The following is a 24288-nucleotide window of genomic DNA, read 5'->3' on the forward strand; positions in this document are numbered from 1 at the left end:
AGCGCTTAATGTAGTGCTTGGCAAAGATAGATATTTAATACATGTTTGTTGAGAAACTCAGGAATTGAATAAATGAATGATCCTCGATTTATGAATGTATCAAGAGAAAGAAAAAGCCCTTAGTTACCTGGCCAAATATCTTAAATAATTTTTTTTCATTTTGTATGGAAGTAAATTAATAATATCTAAGTTATTTGACTAAATAATATTGATGAGGCAAGAAGTTTCAAAGGTGAAAATATCATCAACATGTTCAACTTTTATTGAATGCCTTCTCTGTACAAATCAGCCACTAAAAAAAAACAGTATTAGACTTGGTTCTTGCCTTCTAGGAATTTGTGACAAAGTTGAAAATATGAATGTGTGCTCAAAAATGTTAATGACTGAAATAGAAAATGCATGACAAATGCTAAATGAGTCCAATAAAAAGTGAGAGATACCAAAATTCAGATGGTAAACAGTAATGGTATTCTAAAACCCAGGTCATATTATAAACCACAAAAGAGGGAAGAGCTTCCGTATAATCCTAGACTCCTTTAATTGTTCTTAGAGGACTAAACGTTGACTTATGATCTTGTCCTTCTGTGTATATTTCTCAGTATTTCATAGCTGCCTGCCTTTGAAAACGTTACTTATATTTTCCACATAAGCACAACTGGAAAGAAAAGAATGAAATTAATCATGTTGATTACCAACCATATCCCAGACACTGTAAGCAGAATTTTACATAATGTATCTCTACCTTAAGCCTGTTTTGAGAACATAAACACATTCATAAGATTTTTAAGGTTTAATCTGCATCTTTGGCTAGTTATGGGAAGAAATTGATCTGGACAAGAACATTTTTCTTTCAACTACTTTGTTGTGGTGTACTTTACATAAAACAACAGCGCCTATTTTACGTGTGAAACTCAATGTGTCTTGAAAAATGTGTACTCCTGTATAACCATGGGCACAATCAAGATAGAGAGTATTATCATCACCCCGAAGTCCCTTGATGTCCCTTTGTGTGAATCCTGGCCTTAGACTGTCTCCAATAGGCTATTAGTCGCTATAGATTCATTTGCTTTTTCTAGAATTACATATTAATGGAATCATACAGCATGTGCTCTGGTGTATGGCTTATTTCACTCAGTGTGATGTTTCTGAGAGTCACTCATGTTCTCACGTGTATCACTAGTTCAAAACTTTTTAAAAAAGATTTCTGAGTAGTATTCCACCTTATGGACATACTACAATTTGTTTGTCTATTCTCCTATTGATGGACATTTAGGTAGTTTCTTTTTTGGGGGGGACTATAAATAAAGCTGCTATGAACCTTGATTTTCAAGTCATTGTGTAGAAATATGTTTTCATTTCTCTTGGTGAGTATCTAAGAGCAGAAGTGATGAATTATATGGTAAGTGTACATTTAGCATTGTAAGAATAGTTTTGCCTCATAGTTTTCCAAAATGTTTGTTGAATTTTACTTTCCCCAGCTGAAACATATGGGAGTTCTAGTTTCTCCACATTCTCACCAGCACCTGATATTGTTAATTTTTTTTAGCCCTTCTAGTGGGTGTGTAGTGGGATCTCACTGATTTTAATTCGCATTTCTCTGATTGACAAAAGGTGTTGAGCATCTTTACATGGGCATATTACACGTTCTCTAATCTTCTGTTGAGAAGTAACCCATTCAGATCTTTTGCCCACTTTTGTATTGAGTTACTTGTCATAGAGTTCGCTATACATTTTGGATACAAATCCTTTGTAAGATATATGTATTGCAAATATGTTCCCTGGTTCTGCGCCGTCTCTCTTTTTAACACTTTACTGTTTTTTGTTTACACCAAAATTGAGAGGGAGATACAGAGATGTCCCATATACGTAGCCCCTGCCCCCACACATGCATAGCCTCCCCCATTATCAACATCCCACACCAAAGTAGCACATTTGTTACAACCAATGAACCTACATTGATACATCATAATCACTCAAAGTCAACAGCTTATCTTAGGGTTCACTCTTGGTGGTGTACATTCTATGGGTTTGGACAAATGTATAATGACATGTATCCACCATTATGGTCTCATACAGAGTATTTTCATTGCATTAAAAATCCTCTGTGCTCTGCCTCTTTATCCCTCCCCGCCTCCAACCCCTGGCAACCACTGATCTTTTTGCTGTCTTCACGGTTTTGCCTTTTCCAGAATGTCATATAGTTGAAATCATACAGTATGTAGCCTCTTCAGATTGGCTCTTTTCACATAGTAATATGCAGTTAGGGTTCCTCCATGTCTTTCATGATCCCATAGCTCAATTTTTTGGTGCTGAATAATATTCTATTCTCTGGATGTAATACAGATTTTTTTATCCATTCACCTGCTGAAGGACATCTTGATTGCTTCCAAGTTTGGGCAATTATGATTAAAGCTGCTATAAACACCTGTGTGCAGGTTTTGTGTGGACATAAGTTTTCAATTCATTTGAGTAAATACCAAATGAATTGCTGGATCATATGGTAAGAGTACGTTTAGCTTTGTTTGCCTTTTCATTTTCTTAGGTTTCTTTACTAAGAGCAATAGGTTTTAATTTTGACATAGTCCCATTTACCTTTTCTTGGTTTGCAAGCTCGGGAGTTCCCCAGGTAAAATCTGAAACTGAGCGCCATTTACAGAGGGCAAGGAGAGACATAGACAGACCACTCCAGGATTGGTAGGTGCAGTTTTACTAAGCAAAGGAACTTACCACTTGGGTGGTCACAAGATGAGTAGATCTCCACACCCACCTGCCAGAATCTTAAAAGTTCATACACAGGTCTTAATTGGGTTCAGTAGTGTATACAGTCCAGATGGTCTCAACAAAACGTTGCTCTCTCAAGGCTGCATCCTTAAAACTAGCTCCTAATGTGGGAACAATGGGCAGAATGTACATTTCAGGGACCAACCGGAGGGGTGAGGAGCCTCTGGCTGCCCAGGGCCAGTTTGCAGGTCAACCAGTGATCACATCCTCTCGATAAACTCCTCCAATACCTTTTTTTGGTCTTTAATGGTTTGTGCATCATCTAGTGACAAGTTTCCATGACTAGAAGAAGAATACATCCCATGGCTAATATTATTAAAGTTCAATTACTCGATTGACTCTTTGTAAGGCAGTAATATTAAGGATTTTCATATGAGTGATTTTATCTTATATTTTTTATTAACTAGTCTTCTGGATAATGAATTGATTCATAGGCATTATCTTCCTAACTCCTTGGATGTCTAAATAGAAAGAGTTATAGATCCTCAGGGTTAGGAAGGAAATGATAAGACATTCTTTCCATCCGTTGGATAAACATTTTCACAGTCAGATCATTTTTCTAAGGTACATTTCCAGAGCTTATTTTCATTATAGGCAGCAATGTAGCATCACTCATCTGGATGTTAGAACAGGAAAGGAAATAAAGAACTTCTCTCCAATTATTCATTTATAGGACGCCTGCCTGAATTTCCACAGCTTGGCAGTGGAACATCTCCAGTCAACATATCGCTTACTTTCCAGTAGAATCGTGTCCTGAGAGTGGCTAAAGTGGTCCTCTGGGCAGAGTGAGAGCTTTCTAATCAGGGAGAGGTAGGCATGCACGCTGGGTTCAGGCAAGTCACTGAAATGTCCTGAGCTACGGTTTTCTTCATGTGTAAAATGTAAAGATTAGGATATATATACCAGAATATAGTAGGCATCATTAGATAGCAATTTTTTATCTTTTTGATTTGTGATATAAATGATGAAATGGAGGGAAAGAAATTTATTTCTGGTGCATTTTTATTAATAGAAATTCAGAAGGAATCAAGATGACAAGATTAAAAGCTTGGTTTTTATTTTCAATAAATCCTACCTAGGTTTTTAGTCATGATAATAATCTAATTGTGGTCTACTTTATCAAGAAGCATGTCTTGGAAGTCATGGATATTGAATAATGTCCTTAGCATACAAAACCAAAGAGCCAAGTGGTAGCACAATTATTTTCAAAGGTAAGACAAAATTAAATATTATTGAAAGAAGCCATATCTCCCTATGGGACCTTTTAAATTTTTGAATAAGTAATTGATTTTCATGGTTCAAAACCCTCAAATAATAAGGCCACACTAAGAAGACTCACCTCCACTGCCCTCCCCATCCATCAAGTCTCCCACACCTCTGTTCCCTAAGGCTAATCAGTTTTATTATCTACTCAGTGTTTCTTCACGCCAATACAGACAAATATAAATATATAGTCTTTCCTCCCTTTCTGTCACATGAAAGTTAGTATACTACCTACGCTGTTGTACATCCACCTTATGAAAAATGTATGTATGGGAAGCCTTATTAATGTCACCCCTACATCGTGGCCACGCTAAGCTTCTATGCAGCATTCCAACCTTATTGAATGTGCTGCTGGAGCAAAAACCCTGCAAGTCCCTTTGCTAAATAAAAAGTCACCCACCTCTCAGCCTCTATGGCTTGGTTCTCCTCTTCCCTAGAGGCAGAAGGTGACAGCAGGTAAAAACTCAAGTTCCCTGTAATTTTTGAAGACATAGTCTAGAGTTTAACCATTCGTGAAAACAAGGTCTGGGAATTCTGACATTTTTCCTTCTGGCAAAATCAGTCCTGAGGGGCTGGTTTTAGCCTAAGGCTTGCACTACAAATAAAAGTCTGTTTCGGCATGAAAGTTAATGCAGCTTTTCATTGAAGACTGAATGTTTTCACGTGTAAAGCTTGAAAGGGAAGAGGAACCTAAAGCAGTCTTATTTTCTGGTTAGGGCAAATGACTGGGAGGAAATCCTTCTAAGGCAATTGCTTGTAAAGATGACTTAATTGCTACTCCAGAGGAAGCTGTAAGCCTCTTGGAACATATCTCCCAAGAACGTACAGAGAGGCCCTTCTCTGAGTCATAGTGGTGGGTGGAGCACAGGGTTAGAGTCACTGTCGTAAATGCAATTTATTTTGTAGTTCAAATTCCTCGATGCGACTTCATCTGTCTGAGTTTATAAGCATCCTAGTTTGTTTTAAAGAACCTAAAAGTGCTTGTATACAATTATTTGAATTTATAATAATGAAAAGCAGGAAGAAGTTAGTGTCAGATATACAAATCTTAAAAAGTATAAGGTCACAAATCATTCATACTTTATTTACTGAGAATTCATTTGCTATTTCTGCAATAGATTTACCTTCATTTCTATGTTTTCTTTCAGCTAATAATCAAGTTTATTTGCATTTTCCGAGTACAAAGCCAGTAATTGTAAGAACAGGTGCCCTAAAGATAGCTGAGTGGTAGGGGTAAGCCAGTCTGGCTTCCACATTTTCTATGTTTCTAGATTGTGAGAGAAAACACAGCCAGTCCCTGGTGTCCAGCGACAAGGAGAAGACTGCTGACTTAAATATCAAGATCAAAGGTTCTCAGTTGTATAATATCCTGGTTTCCTCTTCAAATAGTGGCCATATCCCAGGACATCAATAACAGGTCTTATCTCCTCAAGAGTGTGCATCCATGTTGACTCACACTATGGAGGACAACTTTTAACAAGGTGATCAAACTCCGCACTACTTTTGGAAGCCTGCAAGAGCTAACTATCCTCAAAAGGTTGTCTTCCAATTTGGGACAGGATTTTCAGCAACCTAGACAGAAACATTTCTTTCCTGGTTCTGTATAACATAATCTCAAGCATGCAAGAATGTCAAACTTATTTCTATGCCAATTATGGCACATCTGGCCCTGAATTCTGTACTGCCATTGGCATATCATTCAAGTATCATGCTATTTAGCTTTTATATGTTGTAGTTTTCAACATTTTATGTCCTCTTAACATAACTAAATTATAAGATTTTTCAGCAGAGGTATTCCATTATTCATTCAATAAATATGAAGTGCCTACCACCCATCAGATCATCTTCTAGGGGCTGGTGATAGAATCCCTGTTATCCTGGAGCTCTAGATACACCAAAAATATACAACTGCATCTATGCTATGTTAGATGGGAATAATTAAAGAAGAGCAAGGGTTGACAGAGTGTGGGCTGATTTAGATGAAGTGGTGAGGGAAGGAAACTCTGACTGTGCTCCTCAGGTAAGGACTTGAGTTTCGTGAGTGGTGGAGCCACACAGATGATGAATGCAAAGAGGCCCTGAGGCACAGGGAATGGTGAAAGGTAAATGACCTGAGCCTGGGAGCATGTTTGCCTTGGTGAAGGAAGAGCAAAGAGGTAAATACAGCTAGAAAAAAGTGAGAAAGAGGAGAATACTAGGAGGTGAGATCAGATACACAAGAAAGAGCCAGAGTGGATAGCATGAATAATCTTATGGAACTGTGGTTTTTATGCCCAGTGATGGGAAGCCACTGGGGGAGGTGGAGCCAACGGGAGACATGAGCTGTCCAGTGAGCGTCCTAGTCTGAGGGCAAGGGAGCAAGGGCAGAAGCAGGGAGACCAGTTCCAAGCCTGTCACAATAGTCCAGACTAAAGATGATAGACGCTAAAACCAGTGGCTAGAGGAGTAATTCGGACATAATTGTTATCCAGTAAACATCTCTCGAGAGAATTTGTGCCAAGCAGTGTGCCTGAGTCTGTGGTCTTAACCATTGCTCTGCCTCTCTGAAAATAAAACAGTGAATGAGTATTCTCTTAATAAAATAGACTGATTTCACTCATTGGAAGGTTTTTGAGGCGTGTACATCTCTTAGGCAGCTCATATTAGGCCCCGACAGGAAGACTAGCAGATATGCATCTTTAATATTCGTTTTACCTTTCCTACCTAATTTCGGGACAAAGCTTTTAGTTATTTTTATTTCAGAATGTGATAAAGTAATCTTCTAAGAGAATATAAAAACCGTTCTTTTCCTTTAAGATTTGGACTATACTGATAATACCAGAATTGTGAGGCCTAGATCATATGTGACCCTGTAACTCATCGCCCACGATCTAGACCTATAAGCTTGTTTCTTTTTATAGAAGGATGTGTAGAAGTTCAGGACCAGTGCCATCTGAGGAGGAATAATACTTTAAAAGGAGTCGTTGGAAGCACTCCTTCAGTCAGTCAATTATAAATATTTATTGAGAAATGGCAGTGAGTTGGCCACCATACTGGCCAAGATAGACACAAAGATGGATCTTGCAGTCTGGTTGGTAAAATGGCTCATAATCTCCAGTTATGTGGAAGCATGATGCCCGAGCCACAGGGCACACATGTGCAGAACACTACAGGAAGAGAGAGAGGGAGGGATCTCACTGTATGTGGGAGAGGAGTGTCAGATGTTAATGTAGGAAATGAAGCTAGAAGGAGATGGCTAGGTGGACAAGGATGTCCAGTGACTAGTTTTTGTCCTTGCCTGAGATGAGTTAAATTAGTAGGGGATCATTCTAAACAAAGACATAGTGTCCAACAGGACAAGAACTTGAAGAAAGATTATGCCGATGTTATTAGATGGCAAAAATATCCTTTGCTTAGGTCCCAGGTATGAGTTAAGACTCTTAGTTTCCAATTAGGTGGGATAAAACCATGAGGTTGAGAGGCTGGCCTGGTGGCATAGTGGTTAAGTCCGCACACTCTGCTTTGGCGGCCCAGGGCTCTTGGGTTTGGAAACCAGGTGCAGACCTACACACTAATCATCAAGCTATGCTGTGGTGGCATCCCATACACAAAATAGAGGAATATCATCACAGATGTTAGCTCAGAGACAATCCTTCTCAAGCAAAAAGAGGAAGATTGGCAACAGATGTTAGATCAGGGCCAATCTCCCTCACCAAAAAAAAAAAAACCCGACAAATCATGAGCTTGACTTTGGTTTCCGGATGGCAAGCATATTATTAGATACAGCTCCTATTGGGATTATCTGTGATAAAGCCTGAACCCTCAGTGATGTTAATAATTTTTAAAGACCTATTTTGAAGTATTTCCACATAGGTCATGCTTTAATCTATGAAAATGTTCCTAAAATTTTTCAAGGATGTTTAAAAATAAATTTGACCTCATTTTATACATATCAGAGGAGCTCATAGGTATGGAAATCTTACATTTAAAGATTTTATGTGGTTAACACTCAGTCTTTTGAGGCATTCAAGCTTGCAATTATGACAGAGAGGACTAGAATAAATCAGACTTGAGTGTAAATTTTGGCTCTATCATCTACCTGCTATCCTTGTTTACTTTAATTACCCTTTGTTTTGTCATCTGAAAAATTGAGAAAATAACAGTACCTTCATCATAGGATAATGGTGAAAGCAAAATGAGTGTATGTAAAACACCTAGCAAACTGGCTGGCATATATTAAATGCTTCATGAATAACAGTTATTATTATATTTAATCCCCGTTCCCTGTTTGTACCTTTGCATTTCCATCATGGTTTAGCTTCAAGTAACTTATTCTAAATTTTATAACATAAACCAAGCTATATCTCAGAATCCTGACTTGGAGGACCTAAGGAGAATAGCCACCTAATAGCAAAGAGAAACAGTACAGAGATTTAACATTTCCCTGTGAGTAAAATAAAATCAGTGTCTTCTTGAGCTGCCCACTTCTCAGATCCCATGTGGCTGGGAAACATGCATCTGCTTCAGATTCTCTTGTAGCATTCCCCTGGGCCAGGCCAAGAAGGGATTTTCATATTTGGCTTCGTTGTTCCCCAAACTACTCTCCATTTGGTAGCACCCCCCCCCCCCACAGTCTCAAATCCTCTATGGACTCATGCTACTCCTCAATTGCCTCTATTTTTACTTATAAAAGGGGACCCCATCCTGCAGAATTTTCTTCTCTCTCCTTGTGATGATCAGAATTTGCCAGCACAGTGTCTCACTCTCTCTCTTCATTTGCCTTATAAACAAATACAAATTAATATAATAGTGACTGTTAATATCTATGAGTTACTCCTTCTAGGTGACATGGTTAAAAGTAAAAAAGGTCTTTTAACACGTAAATTTTTATATCTTAAATATAGTTTAAAAAAAATAAAATAAAAGCCTGGATAAGACCAGTGCCATTTTGCCCCGGATGTGAATTAGTAGTTGAGAATGATAGTTAGTGGTGTTTTACAAACAACCACAGTGGATGATTCAGTCTGAAGAATGTAGGAGGATTTTGAAACAAAATCTGAATGATAGTTCTCGGCATTTCATTGTGTGTGTGTGCGCGTGCGCACGCACACACTCACGTATGAGTTCATTTAAATTCTCTTTTTTCTTCCCACATCTTGCCTTACAAATAATAATGACATTCCAAGTTATGCATGGATTTCAGAGCCACTGTTAGTTATTAGATTGTGAAATAAGAATTTACAGCTGGAGTATTTTATATTCTCTCATTAAGACTTTCTCAGTGGTCAATCTTATCCTATTTAAAGTTATAACGTGTTACAACCACAAAATCATCTGACTTCTCATAAGGATTAGCATATTTCCTCTTAGGATCGCTCTGAAGGGTGAGTCTATAGAAAAATCAGGATGACCGATGTGGGAATTCAATGACTTGTATTCTTTCAGGACTTCACAGCAGTTCTCACCTCTTTGAGGCACGTCACAAATAAGATTGGTAAAAAGCAGATTCCTGAGCCTGACTCCCAGAGAATCGGATACTGCAGGTCTGGGTTGAGGCACAGATCTGGTCTTCAAACAGCAACCCAGGTGATTCCAACACAGGTGGGTAGAGATCACATTTTCACAAACAGCGGCTTGACTTCACAAAGGCTCCAATCTCAAACAGATCTCATGACTTCCTTCCTGCCTGAATGCCTTGTCCTGGCTCCCAGTCTAAGACTTGCTGGAGTATGTTCTCAGCCGCATGAGTTTTGGCTCACAGACCCTAACTTCTTATGACAGGTGCCGACAGCTGCCACTTCCTAGGGTGAGTCACCCTCCGCCTCAACTGTACCAACAGACATGGCAGAGGGCTTCTCTAAGTTATATTTCACTGCCGCCTACAAATTACAGCAAAGAAAACCGGAAAACAATTCTTCTCTTTTCTAAAAAGAACGTATTATATGAGGAAAAGCTACTAGATGGGTGGGATAAGAGAGTCCAAAAAAGCTAAAATGATTAGTCACTTATCTGAATGTGAAGACTGATGATAGGGAAAGAAGACAGGTACAAAATTTTTCCAAGTATTCATAGCAATCCTGCAAACAGTATTAGAGTACTTTTGTTTTGCTTTTTGCTTCAAGTTATAACAATGTTAGCTTTATTTTTACTGCCAATTAATACTTCTTATTAATTATGCTCTTTGCTTTGGGCGTTAAAAAATATCTACTGTTTTAAAATACCCACTGACAAGCTTTTTAAAATACCTACTCTTCTCGATACCTTAATCATTGATGTCTGAGATTTAGCATCAACTAGTGTCATGCTTTCAGCAATATGGTGCTTGAGCTGAAAAGATAAATGACTCCTGCTGCATTTATATACAATGGAAGGTCCATTACTCCTCCCTAGCCATTCCTTCTAGTGGGTTTCTATCCATTCATACGTGTAAAGGGAACGATTTGCTATAATTTTCTATCAATGAAATTGATGATCCCTTTTAGAATCTTATAATGATTCAACTCTGGAATATTATAAGACAAAGATTCTATTTATAGTCAGATATGTGAAGAAAATAACTCTCTCTTAAAACTCCAGTGATATTTAATTGTTTCATTTATTTGAGTAAAGAAGTAAGGGATAATTATTACAATTTTTACTTGAGTGTTTAATGTTTCCAGTTTTCAAATTGTGCTGAACCATTATTTGGAAATTGGACCTTCCTTTCCTCTCTTTCAGTTGGCACTGATAGAGCACCTATTCATAGTTAGGGAATAGTGTTAACACTGAAGAAATAAAGGTGAGTACCACACAGTCTTTGACAGCTCTCCCAGAGATAACCTGCTAGATGAAAAGAGAGCAGAAGGAGACAGTAAATACTACTGAAGGTAATGAGCACTGTGGAAGAAGTATATACTGGGTACCATGGAGGTATTCATAATTCACAACTTTTCCTTGAGTGCCAGGCTCTGTCTAGCTGCTGAGGCTACAGACTCCGGTCACTGAAATCAAGAAATTCACATTATAGAGGAGGAGGAGGATTAGTTTTAATGATATAAAATTGCACAGAATTTTGTGAAGGCAAAGAAGAACCTGGGAGGCAATGAGGACAAGGTATAGTGTCCTGGTAGAGGATATAATAGAAATGAGTCTTAGGTGATGGGCAGGAGTTAACCAAAAAAGGGGCAGAGGACCAGTGGCACAGATTACAAAGCAGGTTGGAGAGGGACTGCTAGTAATCGATTATTTCTGGAGAGTCAAGTCCTAGACAGAGGCTTACAGGAGCTGTGAGCAGTGAGGGAGACAGGTGCCAGTCTACAGAGGGACCCGTGGCCAGCTGAAGAGACAGGACTTTATTGTGTCCTGGGAGACCCTAAAAGTTAAGAGGGCAATGAAACAGTCAGGTTTCTATTTTAAACTCTGGCAGTGCATAGCTAAGGAATTTGAGAAAGACAACATCAGAAGCTTGAGGTGTTGCAGTTGTAGTGCTTGTGAGAGATGAGACTTTTAACCAGGGCAGGGGCGGGGGCATTGAAGACGGTGGTAGCAGAGAAAGAGAGAGGAAGTCGGATCAGTAACACTCAGTGATTGATTGATGTGGGAAGTAATGATGAAGGGAAAAATCAAGAATGACACCCAGCGTTCCAGCTTGGCTGACTTGATGGATGTTGATTCTACTGATTGAGAACTTGAGGAGAGAAACAGGCATGTAGAGGAAGATGATCAATTTGGTTTTGGACACTGAGTTTGAGGTGCCTGTGATTATTTACATGTGAAAGGGAATCTGGGCATGGGATATAGATTTGGGGCTCACAAGACTATAGGGATAGTTGAAAAAAATCTGAGTTCAATTTGGGGCACAATGAATTTGAGAACCCATTGGAATGTGGCAATGTAAGTCCAAAACTCGGAAGTGAGGTTGAGGGAAACACATACTTTGAAGCCAGCAACATATATGTGGACTGTATTTCTCTCTCATTACACAAAATACGATTAACGAAGTGGTTAAATCTATCCAGACACCAGAGGGAAGATATAAAAGATGAAGGGAAGTTAACAAAGCACAGAATAAAGAAGCTCCATAAAAATGGAGCATCACATCTACCAGGTTGTGAGAAAGCAATCGGGGAAGCGACACAGTCATTGGAGAAAATGCTGAGCTGGGAAAATAGTTCCTGAAATTAAGATTTCTCTGGTTGTCGCTTTTCTGGGACTGCAAAGTAACAGTTCGCACTAGTTGGGGGTTCTTAGTTCTCAGTGGCCCCATCTGGCTCCCATTCTAGGACTGAAATTGTGAGATTAGGATGGGACATGGTTCTTCCAGTCTAAGAAGTTATTATTGCTTGCAAACATTCAATTTAGCACTTTGCTAGCACACCCTTGTACATTTTTCTGTGCTGGATTCAATTGTCAATTGAGGCAGGGGACACAGCAGGTGGTCAGGCGCTTCTGATACTCTGCAACCTTAAGCCACGAGCCTCAGTTCATTTAGGATTCACAGCAACTCTCAGCCCTGGCTGCACACTGGAATCATCGGGGGAGCTTTTATAAAACACGACGCGTTGACCCGCTCCCCCAGAGAATATGACGTATTGCTGCGGGGTGGGGCCCAGGCATTTGTATGTTTTGAAAGTCCCTCAGGTGATTCTCATGTGCAGACAAGATTGAGAATCACTACTGTCAAGTAAGGAAATGCTTGCTTTGCCAAATCAGAGTAGTGGAAAAGAAAGCAAATAAATAATGTGTGTGCAAGTATAATCCTATTGTTAGAGGGTATTAAGCAATGAAACAGCAAAGTCCTAAGAAAGCAGCATGAAAGAGGTTTTTGGTTTTGTCTTGTTTATTGTTTTTAACCTTAAAAGGTATCTGTGCCAGGGTAGGCAATTGACTCAGACAGTAGGCGGCCTAGAAGTTTCTATGCTCCTTCCAACTGCTAGGAGGTCTTTGAAAGCCCTCCTGACAGAGCAGAGCAGACCCAAGAAAATGGAATGGCTATGCCAGCTGTATATTTATAACCACTTACCTTGGGATTTCTGTGCCTTTTTCCAGTTTTCTAAGCTATCCACTTGCTTCTCCACTTTCTGTACATTTCTCCAGGCAGCACATTCCAAGACGTGTGTTCTGACTTGTAGGCTTGGCTTCTTAATAACTGCTGGGCCTTGGGCAAGTTATTTGAATACCTCTAGCATCTGTCTCTTCATCTGTACCCAAGTTTGTTAGGAAAGTTAAATGAGGTAACAAATCTACAGTGCTTAGCACAGAGCTGGACAGACTGTAAGCACCCGAAACACGGATAAGCCACACTGAAGCTCTACACATTATTTGTAATTTTATTTTATCATTTGTTTATCCTCTCCTCCACCTAGATTTTTCCTTAAAACAAAAACACTTCTATAGGTTTTCACCTATAGGTGCATTCGATGTAATGAACAACAACAAAAGAAATAAGAGGGGTAATGTACCTGTGTAAGTTTTCTTTGGTCATTTGTACCTCGTTTATTTCATTGCATAATTTATTTCACTTATTTGCATCCAATAGCTTGGCTATTTCATAAAGTACTAAATTAATTCCCAAACCCCCAACTCCATACACAGTCACATACTTGGCGTTTAGAAGAAATTTTTATACCAGCAGATCCTACAGTTTTTATAGATTCTCTCTTGCTACTTAGAAAGATTAGACTTAGGAAACGGTGCCTGTTGATGGAAGGATGGCTGAACAAGATTTTTCTCTTTAGACATGCACCCTTGTTACAAAACTGCTCTGTAAACTGCATTAGCTATATGAATATAGGTTATCGTTATCACTATGATTATTATGAAGGATTGACTCTCCTGGGAAAGAGAAAGGGTGGAAATGGGATGTTTTCTTTACAGGGCATGTTGCTTTGCTGGCAGTTTGGAAATGCTTGCTTACTTGCATTTTTAAAAAGTCACTTAAGACTTTCACCTAAAGGAGAGTTTTTGACTCCAGAAATAGTTTCTCTATGGGATCAAACTGTAGTTAGTTTATGAGAGAGTTTCTAGGATTCTTCCCCTATGTGACAACATAATCCCCACAACTACAGATCACATGAAATGACAAGTGGGTGGCTTCCCCTTCTGGCACTTTCTCACTTAACCCTCTTCAGAACTAACTAAGGAGAGCCCAAACGACACAGACCAACAGTGTGAACGGTGTGGGATCATCACTCAGCAATAGTTTCATTGTGCAAATTCCCTATACATACTCATCTGACCCAAGGCCCCCATCTTTACTAATATTCAGTTAAATAATGGTAAGAAAAGTCAATAATAGCAAATGCCCCTGTTCCAGCACGGCCATCAGAGTTTCATCAGCCAAATAAATCTGTGAGAAACTAATCTAGATGTCAGTGGACAATGATCACGTAAAAATATTGCACAAGGGGATGCTGAATATTACACGGAAAGCAAATAACAGTGTCACCACAATCTTCTCTTTGTCCTGAGCCCTGCATGAAATCAAAAACAGTTAACCCATGGAGACCTCAGTCCATTAATAGTGACTTTTTTTGATTGACCATTTCAAGAGGGATCTGGGTAGTATTGTCTCTCTGAAGTTTGTGTCTCTATACAAAAGTGAAAACATCTATCACTGAGTAACAGAGAATGATTACTGAGTAGTGTCATCAAGCTGTCGAAAAAAGTATGAGATGATAATTGATCTGTCGGCTAGGTAATTCTATTTAACATGACCTCTGCTATACAAAACTCAACAGGAAAAGAATTCCAAAAAGTTTGAAGAATTGCCAAAACCTTGCCTATTCTCTCCCAGTGATATTTTCCTTAAGTAACAGAACTACAACATGAAAGCTCCGTTTTGCCATTCCCTGGAATCACTGACACTGTTTCTGCCTCTTCTTCACGGCTATGATCTGCTCCCCTTTTAAGTGGAAGCTTTTCTTTTCTGTTCCACATTGCGCCTGTTCGATTAGGTCTCTCAGATTGTCTTACATGATTCTACATCATTGTTTTAAGTGACTGTGAATATGGGTTCAACTATTCCAAACCCTAAAACAATGCTTTTGTAGCATTTGTTTTGTCCCATTCTCCTCCTCTAGCCTCTGGGAACCAGCCACACTTTTATTCAGAAGTACTTGTTCAGTCTGCTGAGTAAGGGAATCCTATGGCTGTTCGCTCCAGAACTGCTGCTGTTGAACAGAAACCTACTCTGCTCCATTCTGGGTTGATGTGTTTATGAGTCTGGACAGGGCTAGCTCTAGGCCAAACTGTAGTGGAAATTTGTCTGCTTTACCTCAGCACTTTGCCAGATATTCATGAATGAATGAATGGACAGACAGGTGAATGAAGCATGAAGGTGAACAGATATGGAAGTAAATTACAAAAGTCAACTGAGAAGCTTCATTTTGCTTAAAAGAGGATGTATTCCCTATACCTATCACCTTGATCTTCAGCAAATTCTTTCTTTATTTCTAGCTAAGTTTTCGTACTTTGCATAAGTAAACAACTTCTAGGGTAATCCTCACTGAGACGGTTCAACCAGATCTATCCCATATGGCACACAAGTGGGAAGGGCTTCCGATGGGGTGGTCCTTGCAGTGGTCACTAGAGGTCAGGATAGAGCTAGGAACCAGAAGGGCAGAGGGCAATTAGGCTCGAAGCAGGGAGCTTGTGGGGAGATGATGCCCAACAGTCCTGGTTTCAGAGCAAGAGTAGGCAGAATCTCAGTTAGAAGCCATCCACAAACAGCAAGACATGCAGCATGAGCAGAATTAGAAAGCAGACAGGCCACCGGTATTAAAAGGACACCAGGGTCAGAACAGAGCAGTGATCCTGGAAACCCCTGGATAACCAAGCCAATATCAGGGAGAGTCAGAACCAAAATCTGGAGATAAAATTAGAATTTGGGGGAGGCAGGCAGGAAAGGAGCTATTGTTCTAACAACCTTGAGTGGGCTCTAACCATTACTACATATCTGTTGGATATCAATTAAAAGACTATTTCCGCATAACGTTTGCAATTAGTCATACTTTTTTATCTTAATTTTTCATCTTCATTTGAGAGACAATGATGGATGGCATAGTAGATGAAATTCAATCTACTTTTTCCTGAGAAAGCTGTTGATTATCTAATTTTATCACTTACCGTATATTTTGTTGCATGTACAGTGAATCCTTATATGTGTCCACCAAAAGCTGAATATGAACAAATTTGTGTAAATTGTAGCAGGGGCAATATAATTCATCCCTAAGGAAGAGTGTTTGATAGAATAGAGAATGAAAATGGCTACGTATTTCTTTTTCTTTGCAAATATTTAAGAACAAGAGTGTTGCAGTTGAAATTACCTAGTAAAAAAGGAAAATAATAGGTTTTATGGGGCCTGAAGCTTGCAATATTTGGGGGAGCTTCTTTGACTTAATTAAATAAATTAAATATTAATATAAAATTGGGTATGGAAGCAAACAATTGTTTGAAATGAGAAAAAAATGACAAGAAATTACAATTTCTTCTAAAAACTGAAAAGTATGAGAAACATAAAATCTAGAAATATTTTTATTAATGAATTGTCTGATACAGTTTTATAATACCTGCTTTTCTTTTGGCTACATGTTCTTTATATGATAAAGATTTATAAGACCATTTTTTATAGATAGAATAGAAAGATAGTTTAGTCTCTCTCTTAGCATAATTGATCAGAATCTATGGTGTGCAGGCTCCCAGGGGTATACAGCTGTGTTAGCTTGACTATGCAAACAAGATTTTTTCAGTTTCACACTTTTTTTGGGTATCATCATATAATTTATAGAATTGTAAACAAATTTGGTGAACTTCTATCTGTTTTCCCTCAGATATGAGCTAGAAGTTTTAAGACATTTAGGATTTTCTTGTGCAGCATCTAATCTTAAGTACTAAGCTGATGGCACTCCTTTACCACTTTGTAATCTATGTCCTGTTGTAGTGACATATTTTGAGTTTTACGTTATACTTCTTGTCATCCATATTTTGTGTAAAATTGGCAAGAAATTTAAATCTTTTGCCAGTGTCCATAGATTCGCTCTTCTTCATTAATTAAACTATCAAGCTATGAAAGGAAGTCAATTCATTACTTCTCTTTAAAATGTATTTCCTTCTCAATAAATTATTACTTTGGCCAATAATTTTTTATCAGGTATCTTTCTTACAATCCTCTTCTCGATTCTAGATTGATTTAATCATTCATCAGTATCACTTTTGTTTAATTTTCAGCTAATTTTTTATCTGAATTTTTTCTCAGGTCTTTTACATGCTGTTAAATAGATGAAAGAAGCTATTTTTCATGTATATTAAATCATGAGTTTGTAAATACTCAAACCATGTAAATTACAGTTAAAATGGCTGATTTTCAACTCAACGTTTCCTTAGCCAAGTGCCCAAAATACTCGTGGCCGCTCATATATGTCTGATATGAGAGGAAATGGGACAGAGGAAAAGTCAGAATGAAAATGGACAGTGTTCTTAGCCAATGGCAGTGAAAAAATCCTATTTTTGTAAATTTGGCAAAAATATATGACCTTTTGATTACCCCATGCAAGTAAGAGGACCTGAAATTTATGCCTCATCAACTTTGAGGCACATCTTCTTATAGGTGACCCTTGACATATACATATATAACTTGTCTGCATATGAAATATGACCCAATTATTTACAATATAACCTGCATGGCACTAAGTGCACAAAAAATCATAATTTCCAGTTGAGAAAGACATGATCCTCGAAAGTTCTTTTGTAATAATTGCATCTGTATTCGTGTTTGTACATACGTTGAAATATGAAGTAAGGAAAGAAAAGTAAAATACTTGAAAACTAGCGAAATAAAAGCTATATACACCACACACACATGTACAAAGAGAATGATACAGCACTGGTTTTAAATACCAATAGTGTGAGATATGATGAGAGAAATACCAGCCAACCATAATTTGATGTCTCTAAACCCCAGATTCAGCATTTCCCTAGGCCTTGTCAGGCGTGCTCATCATATTATGCCTAGGAAAGTCTGCTCTGATTTGGACAATGAATCAGAAAGAATGTATGATTCTTCCTTGGGCTCTCTCCTATAGATATAACTACTCAGATTATGCCTTAAACAGAGCAGAATCTCAATAAACATTTGCGGATTTTCACTGAATTAGTACTTTATTCAGGTGCAATTATCTACTTTTAAGTGCAGCCAGTGTGTCACTGTTTAGGAATCCGACTCTTGGAATCTCTTTGCCCAAAGCTTGTGTGCATAAACTTGAGCCCTGTCGCTAAGCTCTCAAGATTCTGGCCTTGCTCTTTCTCCATATCTTCTAACTGAACAGCATTGTTTCAAGTTATGTGAAATCAATAGTGATGGTTATTAATATCATATAAAATGTAAAGCACATCTGAGCCAAGAATAAAATGTAAAGCACAGCAGAACCAAGAACTGATTTTTTAAATAATGTTCAGTAGATTAAAAGCTGTTAGACATTTGAGTCAAATTATTGTAACTGCCAGAAATAGTTAGATTTTGTGTTAACTCAAATTGTTCCCCCCATAAATGCAAAGGCTCTGAATTTTCACTTGCTCACTTGTTTGAATGATTTGATCCAAAATTAAATTTAGCTTCTGAAAGCTCTAGTTATTATTTTAACTAGTCGAACATGTATGATCCGTTACAATTTTCGTTTACATTTTTGATTTGTATCTTTCCCTAACTCATCAAGTCGGTTTTGTTGAATGCTCTCCTCAAAGTGTTCATTCATTTTATTCACCAGATTTCCCCACTTCCTCCTCCTGCCTCCTCTGGCAAAAAATTAACATCTCGATCTTTCTCAGAAAGGACGAATGCTATGGGAAACCAGGCACAAATCAAGAATTACACTTTTCCGTCACTAATCCTGTCATTCCTTTAGAATGGAGAGAAATTCCTTTTGTGAAACTAGTAACTCAGTGAATGTGATATCTTTCCTTTCTGTGTGGAATGAGAAGGGTTTTTGATTAGAATAAAATAACTATTTTTGGAGGACCTATTGAAAGTTAGGTGTAACATTATGTTTTGTAACCTGGATTTTCTTCTGTGTTTTCCAGGAGATTCTTTGTCCTTTGTCAGATAATTATCAAGTGTTCTTAAAACAATTTCTAGTGGGAGTCATGACAATTAAGATTGTTGTCAACTCCCTGGTGATTTGATTCAGAAACTGCCTTCGCTGTAATTGATAGAACAGGTATAGGAGGTGGTAATTTCTCATTAATTCCATTCAACTTACCAAATACTTATGAACACCATTGTGTGTACAGTATTGTGTTAGTAACTGTGTATGATAAGGAAATAGAACAGATAAAGGTTTCAAGGAACTGACAACCTAGTAGAGGAAATTAAACAAGTATCCAAATAAACATAGTACAAAATTCAATAAGAGACATGCCTAACCCGTGTTATAAACAAAGTGTTAAGCGTTAAAGAGGGAAAAAAAACAGGTCGGGTTTGTGAGGAATCAGGACAGACTTCGTGAATGAAGGATTATCTGAGACAGGTCTGAAAAGCTCAAAAAACAAAAAACAGAGGAGGAGGATGGAGCCGACAGACCCTGCTGGATTCTAATACTAATTTTTGCCATAAGCTCACTCTGTGTCACTCTGGACAAACAAATGGCTCTCATTTATCTTCTCCCTAAAACAAAGATGTTGGACCGATGATTCTAACGTGGTCTGCAGTGTGCTGACGTAGAAACAGTACCAGAGAGTTACTAAGTGGTCAGTCGCTAATTAGCTTTGTGTCACTTAATCTGCTTCGACGCCTCATTTTATGGTGAGTTTGAGAAGCTTAGAAGACTTCAAAATCCTCTCTATAGCTTTGGTATTGTATAATTAAACACAAACCCAGCACCAATTTCTATTATCGTATTCTTACCAGAGGTAAAGAAACCTTGCCTTTTCTTTTTTTTTATTTTATCATGTATTCTACAGTGAGCAGCACTGATCTCTGCACACCGCAGTTGGTCAATAAGTACATATTGAATCACCACTACTGCCAGTAAATGTGGCAAGTCACTAACCAGTACTGAGAAGGTTAGATGACATGTTTTGCAAGATGCTGTATATTCAGAGGGATTAAATACAAAGACAACTGGGAATACTAGGTAAAATATAATAGATATCAGAGTAGTGGTTGAGAAAATAAGCATTATTCATTCATTAAGCAAAGATTTAATCAGCCACTTCTCTGTGCAGGATCTCTTTCCAGATACATGGAGACAGTCTTGAGTAACTCACATATGATCCCTTATCTGCAGAGAACTAAATTGCATAATCACTCAAGCGTATGTTGCAGGTGTAATAAGTACTATGAAAAAATACAATGTTTTAATCAGCACAAAAAAGCAGGGTACCTGATCTAGTCTGATGGATCGGAGAAGCATTTCAGAGGATGTGGTGCTTGAGTTGAGATCTAAGGGATGAAGAGAGTGAAACTGGGAACGAGACTGATTATTTCAGGTCAAATGTGGTAGGTGGGAACAAACAGAGAAAACCTGGCCAAGAGTGAGTGGCTTGTGTTGCAGGCAGAGATGGGCCTGTAGCTTAGAGAGAGTTCTTGGAATTTTACTCTATGTGAGATAGAAAGCCACTCAAAGGATTTTGAGCAAGGAATAACATAAGTTAGCCTAGGTTTTGAAAATATCATTTTGGCTGCTATCTGGGGAATAGACTATAGGAGTCAAGGATGGAAGACAGGAAGCCGTTAGGAGGCTATTGCATTAGTCCAGGCAAGAGATGATGACTTGAACTTGGACATGACAGGATGATGAACATTTTAGTGAAAGGAGAAATTTTTGATGTGTGAACTGATGTCACAGGGTAAGGTATCATAGAGGAGGTAAAATTCAAACCAGATCACAAAAACCAGAAGAACTTTGAGTGAGAGAGTTGGTGACCTCCTCAGGAAGGGCAGGCAGAGCTGGGGGCAATCATGAGTGTTACTGCAAAAAATGGGATTCTCCTACCCAATGGCCATAAATAAGCCAACTAATTATGGCATCAGCTTTTGAGAGAGAAATCAGCTTTAATCTGCGAGTTTGATCTGCAGGGAGATGGGGGCGTGTGCCCTCAGATCTGTCTCCCTGGTTCAGGATTTGGGGCAAAATTTAAGAGGTTAGGAGAACAGGCTGATGCGGAGAAACATTGGAGGGGTAGGTTTTGATTCGCGGGCTGCAAGCATTTATGGTGAGCATTTATGATGAAGTTCTATACTTTTAGGGTAAGGTGGAGAAGGAATGTGAGCACCAGAGCTTCCTGAATGCTGGAACGTTTGCTTCTGATAAGAGTCCAACTTCTAAGTTCCAGTCATGTCCCAGTCCATTGGTTCTGTGGCGGGGAGAATCTTTGGTTCCGCAGTCATTTCAGATCAAGATTTCTTCTTCTGTGCATGCTCTGACTGCGTAACTTTGCAAATTTTCTGAAAGACAATTTCTTAATTACTCTGTTGATAAGATAGGGTCAATTGAACTGGTCCTAGAGCACCCATGGATATATGTGGATGCCATGTTTGGAGGGACATTGAGTGTCTTCAACTGGACCCCTGAGTCCAGTTGAGGAAGGAAGAGAAAAGTATGAGAGTTAGATGAGAGGCCTTTGGATGCCTATCTTAGAAAATTGGAGAATATTCCTTAGGTAATAAATAACAAGCGTCCATTGTTGAATCAATGGGAACGGTCTATGGAGAGGCAATTATTGAATAAGGGGCATGCTTGGTCTTTGTTTTGTACTGAATACCAAGAAATTTGCTTGAGGACCTGCCATCACAATGGGGACGATTTGTTGTATTTCATTTCCTTCATTCTCCCTACATCTCTTGTCTCCCTGAGGTTATAACTTGGGAAGTAAATCAAGATTTCAGTTGAAACTGTTACCAAAGCACTCAAAAGTTCATATGGATTCTCATTATTATTTTTTCCAGCTGAGCTCAACTCCTAAGTCTCTTTAAAATGCAAGTCTTTGCTTTTTCCTTAGATGGGTGAGATCAGTTTCCTTTCCTAAAGAGAAATATATCCATTCAAATAGATACAGTGAATCAGAATATAGAGTTGTTTTGGTTCTAGGGTTTACATAAGAAATGTAACACGCATATCCATCCCTGCCATGTGAATGTATTTCCTATCCTAGGAACAATTTATTTCTCTTTAAATTTTGCTCTACTTGAATTTCAACTAAATATATTGTCATAGATATTCTTAATAAGAAACACCAAATATTAAAACTGAAAAAGGACCCCTACTTCCCCTGCCTACATACAATTGTTTGTAAACTATCATTCTGCTTTATCCTCTATTCACAGCAGACTCTAGCAGGCAGTTACCACTGGGGGGCCACATGCCCTTTCCACTCAAAACACCAGTGCGTCTCCTATTTATAAAGCAGTGAAGAAGAAAAACCCAATAGGTCAATAATCCTATGTGTCAGTAAATCCCATTGGCTCTATTAAAAATAGATCTAATAGGATCACTTCTCACCATCTCCTGTTACCAGCTCAAGACACACCATCCCACAGGTGGATTATTGACATCTGAATGGCCTAACTGCTCTTGATGCTTCACCCTTGCTCCCTGTAGGGGGCTGAATAATGTCTCTCCCAAACTCATGCCCACCCAGAACCTCAGAATGTGACCTTATTTGGAATAAGGTCTTTGCAGATGTAATTAAGAGAAGGATCGAGATGAGACCCTACTGGATTAGAGTGGGTCCTAAATCCAGTGAGAATGTCTTTATAAGAGACAGAAAAGGAGAAGACACAGAAACACAGAGAAGAAAGAAATGTGAAGATGGAGGTAGGTATTGGAGTGATGCATCTACAAGCCAAGGAGCTCCAAGGATTGTCACCAACCACCAGGAGCTAGGAGAGAGGCATGGGATGGTCTCTCCCTCTGAGTCTCCAGAAGGAACCAGCCCTGCCAACACCTTCATTTTGGACTCCTGACAAGTTTCTGTTGTTTTAAGCCACTCAGTTTATGATAATTGGTTATGGCCGCCTTAGGAAACTGATACACTCCCTTCCAGTCTATTCTCTTCTATTCTCCTCTGCTCAGTCTGCTTCGGCCACATGGGCCTCTTTGCTCATTCTTAAACAACCCAAACACACTCCTGTCTTGAGCCTTTACACTTGACTCCCTCTCTTGGGAATGGTCTTCCCTCAGGTATGTGCATGTCTTGCCCAGTCATCTCCTTAAATACTTTGCTCAAAGATTATTTCCTGCTTGAGGTTTTCTCTTATCATCTACTCCTCCCCGCTGCCCACTCCTTATCCTTCTTCCCTGCTTTGTTATTCTTCCTAGTGCTTACCACTCTTCGGCAAATATTTTACTCCTCTATTTGCATGTTGCGTGCCTCCTTCCTCTGTACTGTAGGCTGTGTGGGTGGGGATTTTTACTGTTTCGATTCTATTTGTGTCCCCCAATAACAGTGTGTCATAGCATCCCCAAGCATAGGTGAATAAATGCTTAAACTACAGAAGATTATTTCACTTCATATTTATTTTTCTAATTAAATAACTAATTAATTCACCCATCAAATATTTATTGAGTCTCTAAGCTCAATGCTTTGATGAATATTATGATCCATAAAAATTGGTTCTTGCCATCAGGGAACTTAAAACTTAAAAGGGTAAATAATATATACAAAAAAGAGTAAGTGAGGGTGGTGGAAAGGCTCTAAAGTGAGAGTATCTTGGTTCATATACCGTGTCTGACATTATTTTGGGTATTTATAATATTTTAATAAATTCATATTTTTGTAGATGATGTTTTTTGAAAAGTCACAATACAAACCAGTGAGTAGGACACAAGAAGGACAGGCTTCTTCCAGAAACACAAAGTGCTATAGAGCCCAGGAAGGGAGAAGTCATTTCAGGCCATGGTGTTCAGGGAAGGCTTCCTGGAGGAGGAGGTATTTGAGCAAAGCTTTGAAAGTATGCATGATTTGGGTAGGTGGAGATTACCAGAATGTGCTCCAAGGATAGCAAATAATACCACTGATCTGGCAGATGTGCAGTGTGTCCAGCTTTAGTGGGAGAGAAGCCTGGAAAGGTAGGTGATGGATTGAATATCCTGTGTATGGTACTACTTTCCTTTAATTCCTCGAGCTCTGTTTGAGAGAAAGAGAAACATGGGTAGGAGATGTATCTGTCATTCAAATATATTTGAAAAACTTTATGACTCAGGCTTTTCCCCTTTCATCCCTTGGCATCATTTGTTTCTTCTCCCTTGGCCCCATCCATTTTAGATACTGAAGCCCCAAGCTCCCTCCAGG

The 24288-nt window shown here is 38.7% G+C and overlaps 1 protein-coding gene across 3 annotated transcripts in view; it reads left to right on the forward strand.

The window, feature by feature from the left end:
- Nucleotides 1-24288, forward strand: part of RAB27B (RAB27B, member RAS oncogene family) — a 157973-nt gene that overhangs the window by 11465 nt on the left and 122220 nt on the right. Inside the window, exon 3 of one of the 3 annotated variants that reach the window (XM_070275672.1) lies at nt 9469-9624. The exons of the other annotated variants lie outside the window; for them this stretch is intronic. The gene's annotated coding sequence lies outside the window, so the exon portion shown is untranslated. The remainder of the gene's footprint in view (nt 1-9468; nt 9625-24288) is intronic. 3 annotated transcript variants of the gene reach the window in all.

The sequence above is a fragment of the Equus caballus genome, chromosome 8 (assembly GCF_041296265.1).
Source record: "Equus caballus isolate H_3958 breed thoroughbred chromosome 8, TB-T2T, whole genome shotgun sequence".
Lineage (NCBI taxonomy): Eukaryota > Metazoa > Chordata > Mammalia > Perissodactyla > Equidae > Equus > Equus caballus.